Below are 8,650 nucleotides of genomic sequence, written 5' to 3'. Positions count from 1 at the left end.
ATTTGGGAAAAAATACGGTAGCACCTTCCGAAACGATATGGTAGCATTGTTAACAAAACTAAAAATTTTACCCTTCGGAGACGAAATAATACGGTGGCACGTGCCACCCATGGCGACACACTAGGTCCGCCCATGATCTGAGAGCTTATTCAAATTCCCTTTTGTGATTAAGATCTGGTTGGAGAGATTATTTTAACAGGTGTGAATCTAAGGAAAAATACAAGTTGTTAGAGCTTGTTAATGGCCATAACCAATTTGGGTTTGTTTTTTTATGTTTACGCTGTAGGAATCAATGATAGGTACTAGCATCTTAATCGGGTTGCTAACTAATGTTGGGTTTTTAATTCATTATATTAAGTCAATTTCAAACCTCCCTTCATATTTTCTTTTAATTATCCGTTCGTGTACTTGATTTTTTTTTGGCAATAATAAGTTAAAACCAAGTCCCTGTGGATTTGATCCAACTTACCGCTATTACAATCTTAGTTGTAATTGACCAATAGTTGGATCTTATTATTTAGTGGACTCGGTATCCGTCAATAGTCCTTCGGTATATGGCGATATTCCACAGGTCAACATTTTATTTTTTAAAGTATTACCATGCATGGTTTAACGATATGTTACCAACAAATTAAGTCGTCTCTAATTTCTAAATACCGTTAGTAAATTGTATCCGAACAAACATTTTCCAATGAATTGTGTTTTTTGATAACCATCAATAATAGACGTTACAAACAAAATAACGATAGATTTTTCCTATGATACTGATAGTCTATTTTTAATAACGTTATACGTATATGCAAATAATACAAACTCTATATGTGTAGAAATAATTATCAATCGTTAGTGGAAAATGTCCACTCGCATATTTGTTGGAGAGGGTTTTAATTTGTACAAGTAATTACCTATAAATTAATCTCGGGTTTTAATCTTATATTTAAGTATTGTCCAATAAATTACGAGACCATACGTGGTTGCACGAGGGATTATTTAACATAGGTAAACTGTCCTGAAAACTCACGGTAAAAAAAAAACATAACTAAATGTAGCACTTTGAAGGAAAAAGGTTCACAGTTTGCCAAAATGCTTTTGCATTGCGTTTTTTATTTATTTATTTATTTATTTATTTATTTAGGTTTTGCACAGAAAGGGGAAATACAATGCAGCTGGTTCATGATCAAGAACACTTGTGAGGTCTAAGATACCCATTGTTGTGTTTTTATTATTCACTCAAACAGTCAACAGAAACTAACATAGTATACATGATTGAAGTCCCTTCTTACATATCAGATGAGTTTGGCTTCTATAACCAAAAGATTTAGGTATCAAACCTCGTTCAATAGTAGCATGAGTACAGGCCATGATCAACAATTGCCAGGACCAGTGAACTTGGAACCAACAAAGGAATCAACAGCTTCACAGACTGTGAGGAAGATGCAGTCTCTTCCAACTTTATCTACGAACTTTGCTACTTTTAGCTTGTGAATCACTTGCCATCTTGGGCTTGCAATAGCTAACTGCAATCAAATGGAAAAATATTGTCATCCCATTCATATATAATAGTGAGAAGGGTACGTCGTTCAGAGGGGGGTAACATCCTTTTAATGTTAAAATCGAATAAGAAGTATTGTTCAAGAAGGTGCTTAGAATCTCACTTTGATGCCTCCTGAAAGCAACTTCTTGTTAGTTTCTTCCAGTGCTAGAATTCCGGCATAATCAATGTTTGTCACACCTAAAAATATCGAAGAAATATTAGTCCATAAACAGACTCGATCCATTAATCCAGAAACACAGTTTATCACATGGTATGAATTAAGCTCACTTACTCGACATGTCGAGAATTATTCCACTAATAGGACTTTTTGTAGCTTCTTTTCCGTTCTCTTCGGTTACCCAATTCAATATCCTTAAAAAAATAATCAAGATTACTAAATTTAGAATGGAAAAGATAATGGAACATTTTTCTTGATTAAATAGCACATCCTTGTTTACCTATCTCTGAGGGGATTTGCATTTGTAAAACATAGCAAGCCAGAATTGAGTCGGATTATTAGAATGCCTGGAACTGCATGAGCCACAGGATATTGATCAACTTCACAGAAGATATCTGTTCCCGGAAGCCTCCCTAGTTCTTCAACACACGGTCGTAGAGTATTAAGGATAATCTTAGCAAAGGAAACAGCAACCTATAATGGAAGTGAAAGAAATTCTCAATCAACTTGCTAAATTTAGAAAGATTTACTAAAAGTCAACTTGAGAGTCATTCATAAAAGTTTGTCACAATAAAGTGTTGCTTTTCAATGGGAAAAGGACTCTAATTTTAAGATCAGTACTGCCTTATCCATATAGCATAAGGATGGGATGGATGGTTCATTAGAAGCCATCAATTAAGCAACATAACTGTTGATTGTGACCCAAGTCAATTTGATGGATCCCACAGTGAGAAAACATTTCATTTATGATCATGGAAGCAATTAACTACATGTTTCTGTATTCATGTTCTTTCAGAAATGGAAGGTCACCAAATTAATAAGAAGGCCAGCACCCTCTTTAATAATTTATTTGCACATCATTTGTTAGAATTTAGTTTTTATATGTTAGGAATGCTAGCTTACCGCAACCATTAGACCTATCTCTACTGAAGCAAACAACACACCAAAGAAAGCTCCGGCGCAAGCCAAGAAGTCTAATTTGTCGACTTTCCAAATATTGTAAGCTTCAGTATAGTTGATCAATCCARGGAGCGCAGATAAGATTATCGAGGCCAGTATAGCAATCGGAGTGTAGTAYAATAGCCCYGTTAACAGTTGTAATGATATAAGCACCGTGATAGCCATGACTATATTAGATACTGCGGTTTGACAGCCAGCACTAAAGTTGACAGCAGTCCGTGAAAATGAACCTGCGCAAGTTAGGCCGAGCATATAGTTTAACTTCGTGTAATAAGTATATATAGTTTCTAACCAATTTCGTAAACTAATTAAATTACCTGTTGCAACATAGCAAGAAGACATGGATCCAGCAATGTTCATGAAACCCATGGCTATCATTTCTTTATTTCCATCCATGTTGTACCCTTTGATTGTAGCAAAAGATCGGCCAACTGCCACAGCTTCCTGTAAAGTATATTTCCATTAAGAAGTACAAAAATCATAATGCAGATCTTATTTTTCTTGGTATAATCATTGATTAGGAATAAAGTGTGTGGCTTTTTGAGCTAAAGCGAACCGTTAGAGCGATGATGGTACAAACTAGCCCGATTTTGACTGCTTCTCTGAGGTGTGGACTATTGAACTGCAACTGGTTAACTGAACTTGGATTCAATCCCCCTTTGAAGTGTTTGATTATTTTAATTCCATGTTCATCTGCTCTTGTTAGATATACTATCAGGGTGGACAGAATAACTGATACTAGAGGAGCAATTGCAGGTAACCAGAATAACTTTCTGTTCCTTTTTCCCTGAAATTTTCACCATGTTAGAATCACCAACAAGCAAAAACAATAAATCTCGTGATTAAGATTTGTTGCTTACAATAAATCTCGTGATTAAGATGAAGATGAGGAATGACCATCCAAGGATAAAATTCTGAGGGTACCACTGTTAAAATGTCAAGAATATTTCATTATGGGAATATGTGAACTAAAATAAAGTTAGAATAAAAATAAATTAAATAATCATTAAAAGGAAAGCATAAATTAACTCCATGTGTGTCATCCTGACAAGGATAGCTTGTGGGGACTGGGGAGTGTAAATATTTTACTTTTGATGAAGGAAAAAATTAATTTGAAATAAAAAGGGATATATTTCTGTAGCCAAAGGCGAAAATTAACTTACTGAAGTGTGGAGTGATTTGGCAACAGAAATCAACACAGAGACAACATCAGTTTTCGTGGTAAAATGGCTGATGCCAAGCAAACCTTTGAGCTGTTGGAGACCTATAACAATGGCTGCACCTGCCATGAACCCTACTATAGCTGCTTGTGAAAGAAAATCCACAAGAAAACCCAGCCTATGATCAACAATTACAAAGGATAAAGAAATGAGAAAAAAAACATTAATTTCCATTGAAAGCTGAGTGTTGGAGTTCCATAGAGCGAATAAGACAAAACATTACCTGAACAGTCCAAAAAGAGCTTGGAATGTGCCGGTGAAGAAGGTGACAGTGAACACAAGCTTATTGTAGGATACAGGATCAGTTATAGGATTCACCACTTTCGAGACCATGGCAGATATTAGCAGTGACAACACAGCTACGGGACCGATGGCTAACTCACGTGAAGTCCCCATAGTTGAATATATCAAAGGAGGTACAACGCTAGTGTCTGAAGTTAAATACTATAACATGTTTAGTCAGAAGAAAGAGCTATATTAATTCTTATTACAACATAATTAAGTCTTTAATAAATTATTGGATTTATCCAAACTTACATAGGCCATATTGAGGTTTAAGTTGCGCTAAAGCAGCATACCCGATACTCTGCATAACATCATTCAAATTTAAGTTTAGCCTATCTAAGACTCTAACAAGCTCCTCCCAACGAGCTAGATCGATGCATGTTGAGAGGGGGTGTGACAGGAGAGACGGGACTAGGCGAGTAAAAATGGTAGACCTTGACTCTGATACCATGTCAGAATATATAAAACCTCCGTATTACTATCTAGAGGACGAAGGTTCCAATATATATTGAGAAAAATAGTTCAAGTCTACCCGACTTAGAACTTTAACACAAATGGTCAGTGAAAAGAAGAGAAAGAAAAGAGTGCTAAATATTCAGTGTTTGTGTCTTGGTTAAGACGTATACCTGAGGTATGCATAGGCTGGCAAGGGTTAACCCTGAAAGCAAGTCATTCTTGAACATGGAAGCCTTGTAGTCCCTAGCCCAGTTCAGTATTGGAAATGCAGAACGTAGAAACGACCCAAAACATGCCAATGGAGGTTGGGACGAACTGAGCTTCTTGTTTTCCCGACAAAAAAATAGTATTTCTGAAGGAACCAAGAAACTCTTGGCAAAAACCAGGAGGGTCAGGCGAATCAAGAACCCATTTGGTCCGTTCAGTGATCCGTTGCCGGTCCTCAGAACTAAGCTGCAAATGCTCATGTGTTTCACCAGGTAAGACATGATCGTTTGCAGCAGAAGCAGAAACAGCAGTTTGCAATGATGCAGCCATGCTTTTGTTTCTTTGAAGTGTTTGGGAAAACCCAGGTGTGAGACTTAAATCATATCAAAGCAAAGCAGTTTCCAAGGAATATAAATACAGATCGAATGACTCAAAAATTACTTGGGGATAATTCATATTCACATTATAGATTTTACACTACTAGAATAATGAGTATTTCCGACGCAATTTGCGGCTGACAGAATCTGCCGAAAATACACCGGCGGATTTCCGTGGGACATCAAAAAAGTCAACTTCTACCGACTTCCGCCGGAAATATTATTTTGGTAATATTTCCAGCAAATTTTTTAATTAATTATAGTAGACTTGTATTTTCGACGGATTTCCAACAGATATAGCTGCCGAAAAAGTTACCCCATTTTTTAGTGTTAGGTAAAAAAAAGACGCCTTTGTTAGTGTTGGGTAAAAGGTGAGAGAAACAAATACACATGTAGTATTGTGTTTTCCATGTATTATAATGATGTCAAAAACCACTTATACAAGTAGTTATTGGCCTATTAATAAATTATTTAAAGATAAGAACAATCATCAAAATAATTATTGCAAGATATATATGTTGTAAGAATACCAAGACTCAAATAGCATAAGTTCAATGATTGGTTTTCCATAAAACACAAATAACTCAAGAACAAATGAACTAAAGTTATATATCGAGTTCTAGACAGAGTAATAGTTGACAAGCAAGATAATCAATCACTAAGTAATGTAAACAATAATCAACCCAGTAATATGCAAAATAAAGCATAAGTAGGGGAGACACTGGAATTTTACTTGGAAACCCAGAGAGGGAAAAAAACTACGGTAGGGACGGACCAAGTAATTTTTTATATATATAGTGACACCATATAGTATAGAAAAAATATTACCAAAAGCACGGCTTTTATCGACGTGTCTTCATGTTTGATTGACGTTCTATGTCGTCGGATATTTTTTTAGCCTAATTCCACTGTCTCAAGATATTTTTAAAGTTTTGTTTGCTTGATTTTGAGGAATTTTTAAGTTTTTTTTTATCGATTTCGAGGGATTTTTTCCCGGTCTTTTTTTGCTGATTTCAAGAGTTTTTTTCTTTGGTTTTTTGGTTGATTCCAATAGTCTTTTTTGGTTGATTACAAGGTACGGTTACCTTCTTGAACTTTTGAATATCATATGGTGGCACCTTATAAAAAGATATGGTTGCACCTTCATAAACGTAAAAATTTTAACGTTCTATGGGTCCGTCTATGAACCACGGGTGGAGGACGCCAATAACTAATACACGATCATTTTGATGATGATACACTTGAGTTTACAACGGAGAAATCAATAGGGTTCTTGATATTCTTGAGTAAAACTTGGAGAGTAAGTTTTAGAGAGAAAGCATTCAAAAGGGGCTTAAAATATCATTTGCATTTTGTCTTTTGTGTATACACTAAGGAGAAAAGAGCTGGAGCCTAAAATCCCATACGCACCATAAAGAAAAACACTTTGATGCGGGTAAAAGTGAGATTTAAGATCGATTTTGAGCGATTAGGATGGTGGTTTAGTGAAATGAGTTTGTTAACCTATTCTTAAACCCATAAGTCAGTTGTGGAGTAATGGGATGACTTACGTTGTGTTCTCAAAACTTATTTTGCGAAGGAAAAGGATGGAAAGCGAGAGAAATAGGAGGAAAATAAAAAAAAACAACTTGTGTTCTTGAAACTTTTATAGGAGGGAAAAAGAAAGGAAACAGGATGAAAGAAATCATAAGTTTCCTCCCAAAACTTTCGTTCCAGATGTGAGAGGAAAATGAAGGAAAGGAAAGAAATTAGAAAACTTCAAAAAAATTATTAAAATTACAAAAGTACCCAACATTTCATAATAAAGAACATATTTTTAAAGGTTATACATGTAAAAAAAATACACTTTTCTTTTCCTTTCTCTCCTGTTCAAGAACATGAAAAATTATTTTATTTCTTTTTCTTCCCTTTCGAGAACAAAAAAAAAAAAATATGATTCCCTTTCTTTTTTCTCCCTTTCTTTTATTTACTTTTCTACCTAAATTCGAGAACACAACATTAAAGCCCAATTGTTAGATATCCTGACATTGATGAAAATGTCGAGCATGATTGATGAAAAGGGGCATGATATGATGAAATGTAGATGTATAACACTTTTAAAGAGAGTGGAGTGATGATGAAAATTCATCTTAATATGTTAGTTTGGGAAAGAAGGACGTTTAATCCCAAGAAGAAAAGAACTAGAAGTATAATAACATATAATAAAGATCATGTGCCTAATGGTTATGTTTACCTAAAGTGTAAGGTCATACTACGTAAGAGAATGCTTAACTATTAGGTTGATGTGATATAAGAATGTGATGGAAAGACTATGCGATGGTAATAAGATATCAAAATTAGAGGAAAAGAATTAGAAAGGTTTATAAAGTCAATGAGTTATAAACTTAGAAAGAGCGATGTTATAGATTGAGACTTTCAAAGATTTAAGCAAGCGTAGAAGGAGAAAAAGTTGAAAGCAATACCCGAGATGATTCAAGGCATATCTGAAGTAGGTAAAAAAAATGGTTCAAGAAGTGGACACTGACGATGAACGAGTAGCCGTTATTGAGAGAGGATAATGTTTTCACCGAAGAGGACACTTCAATGGTCATACAAACTAGGTTGCCATCTAAATACTATACCTAGGTGAGTTTTCTATTCCATGCAAAATAGGTGATTTTGGTATTAAAAGGGCCATATTAAACTTTAGGGGGTGCTTAGTTTATAGATTTTGAAGGAATCTGATGGAATTGGAATGTTCAATTCCATTGACCTCGTTTGGTTCATTTTTTTTACGAAAGGAATATTCAAAATCCTACAAATTCCACAAATAAAGGAGTTTAACATTCCTAAGAAACTAAATGGTATTTTGATGGAATGAAATTCTATGTTTTCATAATGCCAAATATGCCCTTAAACCAATATACTTTAATCTCATAAAACCTAATATGACCATCGTTAACCACCTTCAACCCATCGTCGATCTGTATCACAGCCGATCACCGCTATCTGAACCACCGCTCGACCATCACCATCTGAACCACCGTCGACTAGAGATGGCCAAAAACCGGTCCCGAGCCGGTCCCAATCGGTCCTCACCTTTCTCATAACCGGCCCCGGTCGAAAATGATAGGACCGGTCAAGGTACTTCATAACCGGTTATGGGCCACCGGTCCCGGTCCCAACCGGTCCTTGCATTAAAAAAATTAGATTTTTTTTGATTTTTTTAATGATATATATTTTAGGGAAAAGTACAATAAAAACCAATGAACTTTCTTGTTTGGAATGATTAAGTCCTTGAATTTTTTTTTGGAACAAATAAGTCCTTGAATTTTCCAAAACATGTTAAATAAGTCATTGGACAATTTTTTGGCACAAATAAGTCCTTGGACATTCCAAACTATATTAAATAAGTCCTTAAACATTCCAAAAAATGTTAAATAAGTCCTTGGAC

At 35.2% G+C, this 8,650-nt stretch overlaps 1 pseudogene; it reads right to left on the bottom strand.

Moving 5' to 3' along the window:
* Nucleotides 1-1,238: 1,238 nt before the first annotated feature.
* LOC112508483 lies at nucleotides 1,239-5,170 on the bottom strand (annotated as a pseudogene).
* Nucleotides 5,171-8,650: the final 3,480 nt, after the last annotated feature.

This window comes from Cynara cardunculus (assembly GCF_001531365.2).
Source record: "Cynara cardunculus var. scolymus isolate 2C chromosome LG 3, CcrdV1, whole genome shotgun sequence".
In the NCBI taxonomy this organism is placed as follows: domain Eukaryota; kingdom Viridiplantae; phylum Streptophyta; class Magnoliopsida; order Asterales; family Asteraceae; genus Cynara; species Cynara cardunculus.
The sequence above is the reverse complement of the archived record's forward strand: the minus strand, read 5'-3'. Positions and strand labels throughout refer to the sequence as shown.